This window comes from Ixodes scapularis, unplaced genomic scaffold, assembly GCF_016920785.2.
Source record: "Ixodes scapularis isolate PalLabHiFi unplaced genomic scaffold, ASM1692078v2 PGA_scaffold3__209_contigs__length_174095766, whole genome shotgun sequence".
Lineage (NCBI taxonomy): Eukaryota > Metazoa > Arthropoda > Arachnida > Ixodida > Ixodidae > Ixodes > Ixodes scapularis.
The window spans coordinates 12,955,734-12,974,380 of NW_024609868.1; the positions used below are offsets into that span (position 1 = coordinate 12,955,734).

Consider the following 18,647-nt stretch of genomic DNA (forward strand, 5'->3'; position numbering starts at 1 on the left):
GGAACAGGTCGCTTGATCTGTGTCTGAATATATCTTGCAGCAATTTTGAAAGAAAATAAATTAAGTTTAGGTCGCAAAATTATAAACTAAGAATGCAAATAATCTATTCTTTATGTAGGGGGTTCGATGGCCCAGTGCGGAGGCATGCGGTTTAGAGAAGCTCGTTTTAGCGAACGACGTTTTACCGACCCCGGTTTATCGAATGCCTTTATAGAGAACCCAGTTTATAGAAAATGGCGATGAGCCTTCTTTTAGCGAATTCGGCCACCGCGAAGCGGCGTGTTCGGGTGAATCAGGTGAGTTAACATTTTTGTAATGAGCCGCCGCAGACTGCCGCCGGCAAAGCGGCGGGAGCGTGAGAAGTAGGAAAGCCTTTTTTTTCAAAAAAGCGTCCTTTTTTCGATAAACGGCGGTTCTCTACACTGAGGCTCTGAACTGTGCTTCGATGAAACGTGCCCATTCTCTAAAACGTGCTTCGATGAAATGGCATTCGATCAACCGTAGTAAACCCGCCCGTGTGGGCTAGCGCACACCAGCTCGGAGCACGTGGAGCGAAAGCTTGCGCTGCGGAACCCAGAGACCCTGGATTCAATTCCCACCCCTGCCCGTTTCGATTCGCATGAGCATCGTACTGACGTGCGGTCGTGTATCACTACTGCGTGGTGCACGTTAAAGACCCCAGGCTTGTGCCGCACTGGCTAAATTGCTCATTACAGCTGAGACACCAGAAGCCCATTGAGGCGGACTAACTTTCTAACTTCCGGCTGTATAAACATACACACAACAATTTGCTTTTTCTTTATGTACTGTGCCTCAGTCTACATTTTGTCCATTAGTTTGCTTTGTAGCTGGAGTCATTGGTAGATACACCACACAACACCTTTTATGGGTTGTGCGGTTAAGAGGCAGTGGTCAAGGTTAGAAGATGCAGTCTATGACAGTGTGTTCATAAAAGAACAATTGGAATTGCAGCAAAGGGCTAAACAACGACCAGAAACTGAAGCCAGAAAGCATTGAGCGGTTATTCCGTATTTTCACACAATTTCACAGAGCCTTAAAGCATGCGCAGAGAAATGTGGGATAGATGTAGCGTTCAGGTCTGACTTTAAACTGAAACCGTCTGACACCGTTTCAGAGGAGTGAGAAAGTCTGTCGAAAAGCGCACCGTGGTAAGTCGGTTGTTTGCAAGGAAGGGGTGGTCCATGAAATATCACTGTTGTTTCAGGTGTGTGGGTCAAACGGCAAGGTGTGGAAATGATAGATTGGTAGTGAGATTGCACTCACTAAACACATTAGTGAGTGCAACAAATGTACGGCACTTTGGCCGCAAACTGACATCGTGCACAGAGAGTGTAACAACTCTAAGAGGCTCATAAGAGAGAGAATTCGTATGAAATCCATCGGTAACTGTATCACCTATGCTTCGATGCAACTCGGAAGTTGTTCCAAAAAGATTCTTAGAAGGTAATTTTTTGTTGACAGTTGTAGGTAAACGTGCAATGAGTCATTGTTTCAGAAAAGGGTTCAGTTGGAAGACATATCATTCCTCGTTTAGATAAAGCACAGCCCTTTCACACTCCGGCTGGAAAGTAAGTGGGTCGGTGGGATTGTTTTGTTTAAGGTCTTAAGGCCCGTTCACACTCTTGCGACCGAGTACGACTGAGAGAGACGAGATCTCTTACAACTTCTTAAATGTTTCTAGAATGAGGGAACACACTGACATTGTGGCGCCATCTATGCGGTGACCCTAGAACTGCATTTCACAAAAGCGAAGGTTTTGCGGGATTTCCGAGGTCAAATGTGCGTAATACCCATAGAAAGGCTCGTTCATAACATTGACAAAAGTTTTTCGAGCCAAAAAAGAAAGGATATCGCGCGGGAAATAAAAAAAAAATATGCCGGACCGCCGAGTTTACACTGCTTCCCAATAGATGGCGCCAGTGTGTTCTCTGGTTTAAGAAGTTTTAAGGAACCCAGGTTTAAGAGGTTGCAAACAGTCGCAAGAGTGTGAACGGGCCTTTAAGGTTTTATTTAGTATGGGATTGAGGTCACTGTTTACGGGTCAAGTAAAGGTCAGTGTGGGCAGGATTGTATAACAAATGTTGTCTTTGTGATGTCGGTGGTCGGTGATTAGATTGTGGATATATAAGGCTTTGAGGAAATAAACGCAGCAGCAGAGTTTGGGATGTTATTTTCTCCTGACTTCTTTTTTCGAAAAAGTTTCCCAGCTTTTACCACGGTCTCGGGTATTCTACATCATGATCAACATCCACCAGCTCGCCTGCGCACTCACTGTTTTTTTCATTGACGTAGTAGTGATTTTTTTCTACCTATTTTATGAAAAATTCGAAACATTTGCACAGTATATTAAAATTACAATAAAAGATTTATGTGCAAGAAGAGTTATGAAACACGTTCAGTGAACGCGTTTTAGAGGCAGATTCACAATATCTTTTTTTTTACCAACGAACTACTTTATAGAAAATGGCGCAAAATGTATAAACATTAGTATCATAAAATGCATTTTATGAATATATAAAAAACATGCTGAGCCATTATTGTAGTTGTGTTATTAATGCGCAAACTGAGGTATTTTTAAATTTGCCAAAATGGTGTTTCAATATTAAAAAGAAGTTCACATTTCATTTCTTTCAAACGTTCCTTAATTATTTGCAGTATCTCGAACTAACTTGTGTTCGCAAAGACTGAGTAACATATGACCTCTAAAAGAGAAAATGGAGAATAAACCTTCACTCAAATGGAGATAGCTTCTCTTCGTTGTAGGGGCTTTCCCGTATGACATCGGCTCCTAGGAGACATATCCTTGAAGCGGCAAAGGCTTTACAATGTGCAGCTGTATCACAGGGTGTAGCGAGTCCTTAGCTTAGCTTTATATTTCCGATTCATTACGTTGCCGCCTAAACTAGTTTAGAAGACAACGCAAGTAAAAACATACAAAAAAACTAAGCTAGGGACAGTACGACTTTCTACACCCTACAATAAGGCAGCACCGCAGTACAACTTTTCATAAGACCGGAGACACGGAAACAAAAAGGGCGTCCGTGTCTTCGGCTTTATTATGTTGCTCAATACTCACCAGCTCACCTGCACCCTCCCATCTTCTGCCAGCACAGCCTTTATCGGTTCTAGAAAATGTCTGCATGGAGCCGGCGTCGTGCGGCGAGACCCCTATAACGAAGACAAGCTATACCAATTTGAAAGAAGGTTTGTTACCGGTTTTCTACGACTGTTTCTACGAACGACCCTACAAATGGAGGCCCAACGTTCTTTCTTACATCAGAACTTCTGATCGCGCTGTTGTATTTGTTTTCATCGCTTTTTATGCCCCATACTACCGATGATAAAAAGGAATCGTCATAAAATACTAAACACGCTCAAAGATAGGGGCTGGCAATGTTGGTCGCGCGGAACAGTGCCCTCTGAAAATGGCGACAACGGAAACCAAGCGTCAGTGGAGAGGGGGTTGTGCGCATGCGCGTAGGCTTACTGGGAATAGGTCAATTCTACCGGTGCCAATAAAGATGTTTCCCTCAATCATTGGGGCCTACCCATTATCCTTTTAATCTGAGCCAATAAGAGCTCGGCGTCGTTCTGACGTCACAGCAACTCCAGCGCAAAAAGCAGACGATTCGCTCTCCGCAAAGAATTAAATCTGCAAATACAGAATTAAGTGTTATTAAAGCGCAAGTACGGCTTTGGCTGAGCTGAGCGATTTGAACGGGATTACGCGACTTTTACGTTTTAATGACTTCCACCATTTTAAGAGCCAGAAATCCGCCCACGCTCCCCCCGGCCCTCACAAATTTTACACTGCACATTGTTTCTTCGTGTTCAAATACGCGGACCCACACGAGCCACGTCGATCACGGGTTTCATGTACGACAAAGATGGTGTACAATAAATTATACAAAAATAAGTAAACCCTTAAGTTGCTGTAGAGGGAGTTTAAAAATAAAGTTTCGACTCTAAAATTGTTTGCAGAAATGAGAGACTCGACGTATCAAGAGAAACTTACCTGGAATAAGTATCTTACTGGTCAAATTTAAGCATTAAAATTTTAAGTCCCAATTTCGAATAATAAAAAGTCGATGCTTTTAAATTAGTGTTTTCTTTTTTTAATCTTTCTTTAATTTTTAACGTATCTGAAGTAGACTTGAAATTTTAATGTGTCAATGGGACTACTTAAATACGCATTCGATCCATGTTGTGTAAATGGGACTAGTAAAATACGTACTCGGGGTAAGTTTAAAATTTACACGTGAGCCGCTTATTTTTTAGTGTCTCAAAAAAATTTAGAAGCTACAATTAATGGACCGTCAAAAATCATCGACTGACCGTATCAACTTGAAAATTGCCTTCACGTATTTTACTTGTCCCATTTACAAAATAAAAATTCATATTTCTATTTCAATTACAAACAAAATAAAAGAATAAAAAATTAACCTTTTCGGTCTTTTTATTTTCGTATTTGGAACAGGCAAGTTAAGAAGCTACAGGCAAGTTAGGACTTAAAATTTGAATGTGCAAATTTGACCAATAAAATAGGTATTCGAGGTAATTTTCTGCTTGATACGTCGAGTCCTTGATTTTTACAGGCAATGTTAGAGTCCAAAATTTATTTTGAAACACCCTGTAGTCGTAGAGCAGCACTTGTGTATAGTGAAGCAGAAGATGCAAGCAGTGGCGTACCAACTTGTTTTTCAATGTGTGTGGGGGTGGGGGGGCAAACCAGACCCCTCGGGCCGGGGGACGGTGCCCTTGGTATCCCTAAAGCACCGCCGGACAGTGTTTGCCCTGCCCAGTAGCAGCTGGGTCGGGGGGGGGGGGGGGGGGGATGCCTTGCCCCCCCCCCCCTCACTGTGAGAACTCCGAACCAATGGCCACTCAAAATTCTTGATAGCGACAAAAAAAAAAATTTTGTAAAAGGCAGTAACCTCTTGCAAGATAACGGTAATAAAAAACCAGAACCGAAATAAAAAATAAAAAAAACAGAAAGTTAGGGTCAGTTAAGAATCTAACTGATTTATTTATTTATTTATTTATTTATTTATTTATTTATTTATTTATTTTACCCTCAGGGCACATGGCATTACAGAGGGGAGTGGGAACAATAGTAAACATAATAAACAATTGGAACAAAATATACAATACTTAAGGAACAGGGAACATGAAATTGGCAATAGATGTACAAAAAAGTGCGTGATCATTAATTGATGTGAGCGATGCAGGTAAGCGATTCCAGTCTTTGGAAGTCCTGGGAATAAAAGAGTCATAATAAACGTTAGAGTGGCAAAATGGGACACCGACTTTGTGACGATGATCAAGGCGTGCTGAAACAAAGTAGGGGGGGATGATTAGTTGGGATTTAAGCTGAGGAATATGGTGGTAGATTTTACGAAAAAGACAAATACGAAAGACTGTGCGACGATGTGCGAGGCTTGGGAGTAACAAATTATCTTTCATTGATGTAACGCTTGCGGTGCGGTTATAATTAGCCATTATGAAACGTGCAGCTCTGTTCTGAATACCTTCAAGTGAATCAACGAGGTAAAGAGTAGAGGGATCCCAGATGGAAGCTGCATACTCTAGCTTGGACCTAACTAGTGTTTTATAAAGAAATAGTTTTAATGATGACGGGGCGAGATAAAAGTTACGTTTGAGGAAACCAAGCATTCGATTGGCGTTGTTAGTCACATAGTTAATATGAAGTTTCCAGGAAAGGTCAGCACTTAAAATCACACCCAGATACTTGTATGAGTTTACAAGTTCTAGGGGTGTGTTATTAATACTATAAGCAAAATTGAAGTTGGCTTTACGTGTTATGCGCATTATTTTACATTTATTAATATTGAGCTCCATTGACCAGAGTTCACACCAGTGTAGTATGGAATCTAGGTCATGTTGCAGTTTTTGTGAGTCAGAGTCATTAGATATTACTTGATAAATAGCACAATCGTCAGCAAAAAGCTTAATTGAAGAAGAGACCACCGCGTGCAAGTCATTAATATATATTAAAAAGAGTAGAGGTCCCAGAACGGACCCCTGAGGTACTCCGGAAGAAACTGGTGCAGAAGAGGAGTTAGTACCATTACACGTTACAAATTGTGACCGATTCGTTAGAAACGAAACTAGCCAGTTAAACACGTTAGAGTCGATGTTAAGTTTACTTAACTTGAGCAGTAAAAGTCGGTGCGATACCTTGTCAAATGCTTTGGCAAAGTCTAGAAATATGCAGTCCACCTGAGATCCCTGATCAAGTGCCGAATGAAAGTCGCTGGTGATAGACAAAAGTTGCGTTTCACAAGATAAATATTTTCTAAAGCCATGTTGAGCTGGTGAAAAAAATGAATTAGATTCTAGAAAGTTAACGAGCTGCGTATAGATTATATGTTCAAAAATTTTACAGGGAACGCTGGTTAGTGAGATGGGTCTATAATTGATAGGAACGTGCTTATTACCAGATTTGTGCAAGGGAATAACTTTACCAATTTTCCAGTCGGCTGGTACCAATGAAGTCTCAAGTGATTGCTGAAAAATATGTGCAAGGATTACGGAGGAGTATTGATTTGTAGCTTTAAGAAATTTTGAGTTAATCTCATCTATTCCAGTCGCTGAGGATAGCTTAAGACAATTGATGATCTTCAGTACACCATCTGGAGAAATGATGATAGGATCCATTAATGGGAAGGAATCAACATGATAGCTTGGGTTACCACAGATGGGGGTGCTAGAAAAAGACCTAATGAACACTTCCTGGAACATTGTAGCGCATAAAGATTCCTCAATCAGAGTTTCGTCTAGTGTTTTAAGTGAAATACATGAGGGTCTATCACGGTGGGACAATACATTCCAGAATTGACGCGGATTATTTTTTAGCATAGATGGTAGCAAATTCTGGAGGAAATTGACCTTAGCACTCTGAACTGCACTCTTATAACACTGAGCAGCACTGAAGTAATTCTGCCAACGAACTGGGCAGGACGTGAGCCTGGCAGCTCTAAATAAACGTTTCTTTTTGTTCGATAACCTCAGAAGCGCCCTGTTGAACCATGGTGAAGTAGAATTTACAATTATGGTTTTCAAAGGTATATACTTTTTAGTGATCGAAATCACCACTTCCTTGAAAAGCGTCCAGTTAGTTTCAACAGAGCGCTCCGAGACGTTCTCAAAGAAAGCATCTAAAAAGCTAGAAAATTCAACATTAATGGCATCAAAATTGGCTTTGCTATAGTCTCTGATAATTTTCTTTTGATTTCTGACACAAGTTGAAGGAATGCACAAGGTAAAATGTAATAACAGGTGGTCACTGAGGCCAGGAAGGTAAGTAATTGGACCAATTAGGTTGGGCGTAGTAGTAAAAATCAGATCTAAAATGCTTGACTTTGTAGCCGTTACTCTCGTTGGGCTGTGAACTAGTTGAATGAAATGGAAATCAGAGAGTACACTTAAGAACTTTGCACAGTCTGTTGAAAATGGGTCACAGCAGGGGTCACTCGGTCCCCAAACAATGTTAGGATAATTAAAATCACCCATTAAAAGCAGGGGCGTATTCGGAAAACGCGTTGAAATTACATTCAACGCATCATGTAGCTTATCTGTAAAATCAGTAACATAAGAAGGTGGGCGATAACAGCATCCCAATACAAACTTTTGATGTTGAATGATCATGCACACCCAAATTATCTCTAGAGAACTGTTAATATTTACAACAAAGGACGGAATACTTTTAATAACTCCAATTAGAACACCTCCACCCGTTCGCAACTCCCTGTCCAGCCGATAAGTAGTGAACTGTTTCAATCGGTCAGTTTCCCCCTCTCTTCTCCAGACGGAGCGCTGAAGAAGAGAGGGGGAAAACCTCCTACTCTCTTTAGCGTTCCGTCTGCTTATTCCTCCCCGGTCCGTCTTACCCTCGGCCTACCATCTCGAATTGCAACGGACTATATACACCAATTAAATTTTGCGGGGGAATTTTTGTGGGGAAATTGATGTCACGTGACCTATATACCATTTCAGTTTCCCCGCTAAATGTAAGGGGAAATTGATGACACGCAACCCGACGTCAAGTAAACAATACACCAATATGGTTTTCCCGCTAATTATATTGAAAATCTAAGGTTTTCTAATGCATTTCATCCGCTATAGTTTAGGTAAAAGTAGCTGCCGATATTTTTTTCCTTTGTTTGGAAAATAAAAGCTAGTTGTACAAGTAAATTACAAAAAAAAAATGAAAGTGCCCAATTTAGGATTCTAACAATAATTATTGCAGACGGTTTTGTACGGGTAATCTAGATCTTCAAATAAATAGGAGCGTAACCAAGAACGCGGGAATATTTGCAAGTTATGCGTTAGAACTGGAGCTACAATTGGGTCCAATTTTGTCGAAATATAAACTCCCCCGATTCTTCACAAAATATTTTAACAAAGCGCCAGAGGCGTTCATTATTTATTCATTTATTCATTCTATATAGTACTGTATAATACGTGCAGTCAGGCAATGAATGAACTACTCCACCCATGAAGTATCTCTTCAAACTTCTCGAGACCTTTTCTAAGCTATGCTGTCGTCAGGGTGCTTTGCACTAGGTCTCTATTCAATGACTAATTTATATGCCTCCCATAAAAGAAAAATTATTCAGGTTTTCATAATTTAAGCCCATGAAACGAGAAGTCAGATTCGATGCTGAGTTATTAACTATTTGCATGGGTGTACATGAAGCTTTGTGCGTTAAGCAATCGTCGGAGCATGATTATACCTCACCGTGACTCAAAGGCGAGTAACAAATAAATTGAATTTTTCGCTCAATTTATATATATATATATGGATTTCATCTTCGGGAATGATACAAAGCGCCCTGTGAGCCACAGAGATAAGAGGGAAATGAGGTACATGGATTGTGTTATTAAGGTAGCCTTTCTTTCACCTTAAAAATTCGAGCGTTCACGATGACCTGCTGATATAAAGGTACGTTTCGGTATCTCATATGTAGGAGTCACTGAGACGTTACCCATCTGTGTCATTCTACATAAGGATTGTTGAAAAACCTCTGCGACTCGGTGAGTTTTAGGTGTTCGAATTTTAGTGCGCATATAACACCCCTCTCCCCGAGAAAAATTGAGAAGTCTATCTGAATTATGTACCTGACATGATAGTTTAGGGTAATCTTAAAAGGAAATTAATCAGCCTCAAAATTTGCATTGTATTCACTTTTTTTTATTTTCTAGAAACAAAAGTGGTTTTTAACTTTTTGATTTTTTTTTCGTAAAATTACAAAACAGATTATTGTTATTTTTAAAGCTGGTACCACAATCCCGAAGGGTACATCAATTTAAGCATCAAGCTACCTTTTGCTCCGAGATCCCAAGGTGTTCCCCAAACCCGAGGAATTTCAACCACAGCGCTTCCTTCCCGAGAATGCGAAAGGAAGGCACGTGCCCTTTGCCTATCGTGCCGTTCTCGGCAGGACCTCGCAACTGCATCGGTATGCCACGCGCGTGATTCCCTAAGTGGGCGTATGTTTCTGACGTGCTGTGACAGTCGAAGCCTAATACGGAACCTTAATTTACGGATCAAAAGTTTGCGATGTCGGAGGAGAAAATTGTCCTCGCCAACATCCTCCGAAAGTACACGCTCAAGTCTTCGAGTCACAGGGACGAAGTTGGATTAGTCGCCGAAATGGTTCTCAGACCCAAAAATGGACTCCGGATCACGTTTACTCCTAGGGCGACTCCAAAAACAGTCGGATAACGCCTTACACGAAAGCAAGCAAATAAACATAAAGTTAAATTTGTTATAAGGTCGGCGACTCCAAAGATCACAACCCTCAAGAAGAAAAACATTCCATGAATACGGACCGGCTCGTGGCAAATAAATGTATCTCATTTGTTGTTGTTGTTTTGTAAGTCCTAGACACCTTTGCTTGGTTTCGGTTGTATATAAGCCTAAAATTGGGAACCACGAGCCTGCGGCAGACGAAAAGGAAAAGCTAAAAGTTATTTTTACGAATTTTTACGATATCTCCATCGTGTATATACAGCCGACACTTCAACTTTCATCTTCTCCAGACACTGATTTCGTTTCGCTGTGTGAGAAACTGATACGCTGTGTGCCATTATTCAACAACAAGGCTTTCGAGTCCTTCCGCTACTGGCAGAGAACCAAGTGAGTTCAGAGTTTGTCTTCTATTCCGGTGCTATTCAGGTGCCCCATGTTATAAGACTTCATCGCGCTAAAATTTTATGCAAGCAATAGCCAATTTCATGTACATCTTGGCTTTGTTTACATAATGATTCTTTTGCGTGTCCGCAATGTGTGCCCCCCACACGCACACCCAATAATAAAGTATTACATCTTTTCTTATCGAAAGAATAAACTACGGATTTTTGCGGGCTCATTCTCCGCCGAAATGTAACGCAAGCGGCCCAAACCAATTGCCGAAGTTTCAGCCCTAACCCTTATCTTAATAAAAAATTACCACTTTTTTTACAGTTTTTAATGGGAGAATGGGGGTCCATTTTCGGGCGTTTCGGTAGCTGGCAACATATAGCTCCATGTATTCGAGAAATCTGTCGGCCGCCATTTTGCAATTTAAACTTTCAGAAAATCACATTACAACTTTTGAATAAAGTAACGGTTAGTGCTGAACTTTCGGCACCTGGTCCGGACCGTGCTAGAGCTACACATTTGGGCGAAGAATGAGCGTTCGACGTTGTGTAGAATATATTTTCCCTGAAAAAAAAAATACTTCGTAAATATATTCTAAAACAAATTGTATATGTTTTTTGTTTTTTTTAGCGGTAACTTGTTGTAGTGCCGAAAGCGTAAGTATGGTTGCAGGAGCGTTTTCCCCCAAGACAAATCTCCGAGACATTTCGGTTACTTATTCGAATGATTAAACCAATATCCCACCCTCCCCCCCACTGTCATCATTCGTGGATCCAAGCAGCAACACCTATACCTTGCGTCAGCACCGCCGCCATCATGTCTTCCGTGCGTTTCCCAACGAGCGCGACGTTAGCACGCGGAGACGTCATGGAGTTATTATAATGCACGCCAGAGTTTCAAATGGCGCTAGGGTGCTGTTGCTAATTGAAGCAGACAGTAACCAGTCGGAAATCCGGTAACGTTTGTTTATGGGAAAAAGCGAGTGCATTTTCTCTCTGCGCTTCATCATAAGAGCAAATATCATGAATAATACGTGCGTACTGGGTAGATTGGAACATGTTTCGGTCATGGGGACGAAACAATTGGCCAATTACGGCGTTTTTATTTCAAATATATGGCATTAAAGTCGGTGCTAAAACGTCTTGGTATATGTATTAATTAATGTGCACAGTCGGACACAGTTAGCGCGAACATGGCGTCGGCGCTTTCCAGCATAGGGGATGTACGTGCCAAACGAACGAAGGACATCTGGAAAACCAAGAGAGAAGGCAAGAACTACGCAGTAACACAGGGTTAGTAATTCCTTGTGCATGCAAACGATCAAAACAAATTGAAGGTCACGTACTATAGTCCGGTTTGCCTTTTCCGCTTTATTCTTTCCGCTCATGAATGTGTGCGAAGATGCTTGTTTTGCGTACAAAACGATACCCGCACGCTCAAAATCTTTGAAAATAGGGAGAAGCAAAAACACAAGTTCCCGATAAGAGCTGCCCGGCATAGGACATATTACAAAAACACACCTTTCATAGCCCACATACAGACTTGTACACGTTACTGAAAAAAAGTAACTGATTACAATTACAATTACTACAGTCAAAAAAGTAACCGATTACCGTTACTGATTACTGCCTCCCAGAAGTAATTGAACAATTACTGCAAAGTAATTGATTACTTTTCAAGTTACTTTCACGTTACTTCTTATTGCGATGACAGAAATACACAAATACACAGTAAAATATTGCGTACACAATTTTGTTTGGTTATTGCTCCCTTTTTTGTTTTCAGACCCGGACCTTGTGGTGTAGCTGACGCGTCGACCTAAGGAACAAAGCCCACTAAAAAGTCAATAGCGAGTTCCCGCTTCCCGTCGACTTTATCAGCAATCTGCAACGAGATCCGGAACTCCCCAGCCAAGGCTGGTGGCGCGCTTGTAGAAGAGCGTGGCGCAAAAGAAAAGAGGATTTGCCAACTAATCCTAGTTTTATTTTTTTTAGATGTTAAAAAAATTTCAATAATTTTTGCTCCGTGGCTGAGTGACTATGCTGATTTTTGTGAGAAAAAAGAATTGTGGGATGAAAAATGTAATTGGTAATTGTGTAATTGATTTTGTAATTGATTACAGAAAAAAAGTAATTGAATTACTCCGAGCGTTACAGCTTGACAAATGTAATTGAAGCGTTACAAAATTACACTTAACTGTAATTGATTACAAGTAATCAATTACTTGTAACGCGTTACGTACAAGTCTGCCCACATACTCTATTATTTACGTTTTGAACGTTTCTACCCGCTGGTAAAGATGCACGACGGTGTCATTTTCGTATATGCGATAGGACTTGCATATTATCAATATATAAGCATCACAAGCATACCGGTGAACCTTGAAAACACTCTACATCCTTTTTATAGTTATTTTCCTTAGAATAGCCGTTCGTTTTTACGTGCCTGCTATGAAACCGAAGTTTTGAGCCTGAAATATAGCGAAATTCAACATCGCTCACTGGTAAAGAAAAATGCTGTAAATAAAGCAATTACACTTTAACAATGTTAATAAAGGTACATACTCTTCGGTAGGACAAAAAGAGCAAAAGTTATTCATGTTATTTTTGTACGAATAAACAAAATGCTCGTTCGTTTTCCTATAGGAATGCACAGGAGCACCGCAAAAGTAGGCTGGTTGATATCTGCTTCAATCTCCCTCCCGGACGTCGCATAGACACTAGCGCCAGTTGAACCTCTATAGCGTACACTATCATAATTCTATGGGAGACGCCAAGGCGAACGCCTGTGTCGCTTTGAGGGCGGCTTTCATTGAGCTTCAACGTGTTTGGCGCATGGGGCGGGTCGGAGATTCACCAACGATGACGTCATGAAATAGGCCTTGTCTTCAACGTGGTATTGATCGAGTACAGTAATTGGTACGTCAAGGATCGCTGACGTCTTTCGGTATTACCCAGAACGAGGTCGCGTCTCCAAGGTCATCGGGCGGACCACCGATTATATTGGGCAGGGGATCGAACAGTCACGCCCACAGCGGTTCGCTCCGGCTATGGAAACTAAAAAACAAAACAAAAAAAAACATTACGTGTTTGTTTCCGACGCAGCCATTCCTGTCCAATCTCTGCACCGCGCTCGATCCAGGCGTTTATATATACGTATGACGCAAATAACCAAGTAAACAGGTCTTGTGTCAGGTAAACACTGAGCTGTGAAGAAACTCGCTTAACGAAGCGCCCCCTAAAATCCGATCTCATCGCCTAAACACTCTAGAAAAAGCCGTGCGTCTGCTTTCCTGCACAACACCCCCCCCCCCCCCCCCCCCCCCTTGGAGAGCCAATTTCCGCAACTTACAGAGGCAGCTCAGCGAATGGCGATGCTGAAACATATGTTTAGACCAAAAAACGCAGTCTGAGTTGTGACATTAAGCAATGCAAGCGTGACGTTTTGCATTGCTTAATGTCACAACTCAGACTGCGTTTTTTCTTTGGTCTAAACATATGTTTTTTCCATCGTCATTCGCTGAGGTGCCTCTGTAAGTTGCGGTGATTGGCTCTCCGAGTGTTGTGAGGAAAAGCAGACGCACGGGCTTTTTTTAGAGTGCAGACACATTCAACCCGTGTTTCGATCTATCCGGCTAAAATTTTTAGGAATGTCGTTTTTTGTTTTTCTTTTCTCAAAGGAACTTGCAGTCGAACTTGCATAAATTATCATTTGAGAGTGAGCTCCTTTATTCGTAGTGTAATCCGCCGCAGCCGATTTCTCGTTGAAGCTCTCCACGGGGGCTTCTATAGCTATTACCGACGTCCGCGACTAAGAAGCGTTGCTGTGGTCGAAGTTCGCAATTGGCCATACCATTGACCCTTGTACTTTGAGAATGCCTGCCCAATCCCTGGTACACGGCGAGGCAAATCCTGCCAATCATGGCGAGGCAGAGTCAAATCCAGCCAATCACGGCGAGGCAAATTCTGGTCGTGCCGTGACAGTTAAAGAAAGGCAAAGCGGAGCCTAATATTTTCACATGTCTTTCTTTGTGATTGGTTCGCCGGTGTTATTGTCGGCTAATGCTGCAATCTTATTGGCTACGGAGCAGGATGCTTCATTCCATGCACAGTTTGATGTCGGCCGTTTAGGTGTCAGTCGCTTCGGAACAGGTCGTTTCTAGACGATGTCCTCTCCTTATTGTGATCAAATTAAAAAAAGCAAATTTTATCGAATACCCTTCATCAAAGCAGTTTGCGTGACGCGTCAAACGCAGCTAAAAAATCTTGTTTTAACTTTAATTCTTGCAGTAACATATATTTTAGCGATAATTTCTTGTTGAGGTGTGGAACGGGACATGTACGACAACGTGGACTCAACCTGTTGAACCCAATTTAAATCAATATCAAAACTTTATTTCGTATACTCCGACGCTGCCGTTTAGTACAAAAATGTGACTGAGTAGTGCACTTCTTTTGTTTTTATTTTAGAACAAGTTTGTTTTAACCGAAAGTTACAACTAGGAAACAAAAATGTTCAATGACGCAATATGCAGTTATTCATTTTTAGAGCAAAAGAGAAAAAGCGTTTCCCTGGGCCACTGGAGTGCTATTATTAGGCAAAACAGGGTACTTAGCAAAGTAAGAATTATTTTATCTACCCTCTTTGTTGTTGCTGTGAAGTCAAACGTCCCAAACGCCCATCACAACGTTATTGTTGTTTTACTTTTTTCTTCTTCTTCACATAGGCATAAAAAGCTTAACTGTGTACTCAGCCAAATCTTTAATTTTTTGTTTTTAGTTGGAACTATTCATTGAGTCAAATATGTGTTATGACATTGAAATACAAATGCACTCCCACACCACCTTTCTGCTAAATCGCAGTGCCAGAGCATTCGAAACATTTTTTTATGTATTTATTCAAAGTGTGTTCGACCCGTTTGGTCCTCACTGTATCATAAAGATATACGGCCTCATATGCATGCGCACAAATATTGAACTCCGGTGGTCATCGTCATTTTGCTTGCGGCCACAAAATTTCGCCAAAATCGAAATGAAGTGTCAATCCCGTAATTCTACGAAAGAATAAAATTGCCGAAAACTATCTTCCGGTTTGTTACTTCTACAAAAATCTGTCAGACCTTCTACCCTTATCAAAGCTAGTTCGTTGTAACTTTCTTCCCAGTGCGCAAGCAACCTCAAATTTAAAAAGGCCTACAATTTAAACTGTTGCCAGTCAAAACCGCCATTACGTCCGGCTTCGATAATTACCGCAGAAAGCAAGTTCGGGAAATGTTTCGCTTTTCCTGTTGTCTTTAATTTTTTGACACGACATCGTGTGGCAGAAAAGCCGGCGTCGGTGGTGTTGTGACCGGAAAATCCTGATTGGTCGATAGGGTCATGACGTCACAGCAAGAATTTCAAACAACCCACAACGCTCACGTCAAACGTGACGTCACGCGTGGAATGAAAGTGATTGAAAAACATGACATGTAATGCGAGTTAAAAGTCGCCGCATGTCTCAAATGTTTTCACTTTATAATATGATTCATTTGCCTTATAGAAAAATGGAAGAATTTTAAGCAGGATTCGAAGCTACGACCCTTCGATTGCGGGCCAGACACGCTACTGACTAGACTAGGCCATGTTCGCTGCACTTCCTACTCCTCACTAGCAGGAAGAGCATGAGATGCGAATGAGAAGGCGATGCAAACGGGCTCGATAACGCTATTGCGTTCCACTTTTAAAAGCGAAGCTTCAGCGCCCTCGCAGTTTTTCTTGCTCTTTTTTTTATATTTCTTTTCCATTGAAATTCCACCACCTAAAACGCCCGCGAACTCTCAGCCTCCTTCCCGGTTTCTTGCAAATACCTCGTTCATATTAAGAACGTAAAAGTCACAGCCGTTAATGTCTGCAAAAAGGAACTTGACATTTTGAAATGCTATCGCAGTAATTCAAACTACCTAATAATATTTTCTGTCTAGTTTTTAACGCATAATGTGTTATAACGTATATGACTGTCATCTAAGCCTTTCTGGATCTCTCTCGAGGCAGATCCAGCAGAAAATGGGAGTGTCCGGCGAACGCTGATTCAGGGCTCGTCTCCTCACGGAGACGATGCGAGTGCCAGCCACAGGTCTTGCTCCAGTAAATGCGGGACAACGCTATTAGATTACCTCAGTTGTGGAACTCCCGAGGAAGGGGGTACCCTCCTCGTTCACTTAAGTCCGCCTCCCGTCCTTTGAAGCACCGTCTAGCTTTTTGTTTCAAAACTGTGTGTACCATAGAGTAGAGTGAACCGCCATCTAGACGCTGTGCTTCGAAACACTCTCCCATTCCATAGAACATAGTACAGTTTCCGTTACCTTAGCAGCCGTCCGGCACGTTCGAGGCGAGCCTTGGGCGGAGAGGGGGGGGGGGGGGGGGGGGGGGAAGGTACCGCTTGTGCAAACAACGTCTATGAGCAGTTCCGTAACTGAGCTAATTTAGCAACGTTGATGCGGGAGTCGTACCACGCGAGCAGACATAAAGACGGGTCAGCGACGCGCTCTACTCCAAGGACGCGCTAAAAAAACGCGTTGCGGGTATTGGTCGAGAGCAACGTTATTAGATTAGCTCAGTCACGTATTGCTGATAGGCGCTGGGCGCCTCTCGTCATTCGCCGCGCCGGACGACTATTATGGAAACCGCGCTGTATTCTCTGGAATACGTACCTTTTGAAGCACAGCGTCTAGATGAGGCTCCATCGTACTCTATAGAACACAGTTTTGAAACGAAAATCTAGAGGGCGCTGTACACGACGGGAGGTGGACTGAGGTGAGTGGGGGGCTCGGTACCCCGTTCCGCCAGTGTTCCACAACTGACGTAATCTCGCTGGTCGAGAGCGCGTTTCTTTTTCTTTTCTCACTTCGGTGCGTTTTCTCGGTAGCAAGATCGTTCACGAGGAAGCCGCAGCACCGCGGGAGTCCCGTCTTCTCTGTACAGAGCCTAGATTTCAGAGACGAAGCAACACAAGCCATGAACAGCGTTTCCAATTTAATGGCAGACGCTTCCGGCACAGACTGATCAAAAGTGCACATGCCCTGCGTTGTCGTGTGGCGAGAATGACAGCAGGCGGAGCGGCTGGACAAGGCTCGCGGACGCTTCCAAACGATCGAGGCTTCCTCCTCCTCGCAGCGTGTACTGCAAAAGCGGCTCGTAAACCACGTGATTCCCGATCGAGCACTTGAAAACGCTGCCCCGTTCCCTTATGTGCCGCTCCCGGAGTTACGCTGCCGAAGTTGCCGGTGGCGCTGCGATCGCATTCTAGCTCGACGATGTATCACATTCTCCGTTGCCACCGCCTTCGCCACAATAGTCGGGGAAAAAAGAACGACTTTTTTCACTAAACTGCAACACCTCTACCAGACGTCGTCATGTTTCACTCTCCAACAGACTTCTGCAAGCAGGCATTAGAGTGACATCATCTCAAAGCTTCTTCGAGGGCATTCGGTCAAAGCTATAATTTCTGTTGGAACTGCGCCAGCGACCCAAGAGCGAGTCTTTTGTTGGGTAACGATGTACCGCGCGGAATGTTTCGACGAAGTATAGGCTACCTTCTTCCTGTCGGTCGCTCAAGCAAGTCTACGAGCTGAGGGTCTTGGGAAGAAAGTGCGCAGCAACAACGTCGACTTTCGCGTGTCTGACCGAGTTGTCGGCCCTTTTTGGATACGTCCAGGCTGCCCCGACGACGAAAACAGGAGAGCGAAGAGAGGCGATTGTTTTCGGGAAACCACACTTGGTCAACACGAAACGTAAGTAGCTGCCTCTTTCATGGCTGCGCAGTGGGCTATCTATACTTTATAGTAGTTCACGTTTTCGGTTTCGAGCCTGTCACGTGAGACACCGGGACCTCAGTCAGTCACCCTGGTGGGGTTTGTGGAAGAAGAGCGGCGTCTCCCATCAACAAACTATTCGGATACGATGCTGCCGGCGCGAGTCGCTATGCTCTTTTTGCGCTGTGTCATTTGTCCTCTATCTTCCTAACAAGGCCTGATAACTTCAGTTACTTCAGAGAAATGGACAAGGCACGCCTCATCGTACACAACTTTGTAACGGTTTATACTGCCTTTCGGCCGCTATATTGGTCAAGATTGGCGACCTCTAAAGGTTGTTGGCGTAGCGAATACCGTTCCGACACATACCGTGTCTCCGCGTGCAATTGAGGCCTTGACGCTATTAACTCCATTCCCCGCGAACTCAATCTGGCTTTGTGGCGTATACAGTAAGTAGGCAGTTTTAGAATAGCGTACGCAAAGGCTTCGTGTATGCAAAGAATAGCGTCGTCGTCACTGAGCATGCGCCGAACGCTAACCGCAGTTTGCGCTTTGCGCGCACTAGTTTAGCGGACGCTGTTCGGAAATTGCGTGCGTACGCAAGTAATCTTTGCGCTCCTCCAAAGAAGGTTCGTGAAATTCGTGATGCGTGAGAGGTTGACTAAAGCC

General features: G+C 42.8%; 1 pseudogene; it reads left to right on the top strand.

Annotated features, from left to right (window-relative positions):
• Positions 1-8,842: 8,842 nt before the first annotated feature.
• On the top strand, positions 8,843-9,769 carry LOC115332263 (annotated as a pseudogene).
• The last annotated feature ends 8,878 nt before the right edge of the window (positions 9,770-18,647 follow it).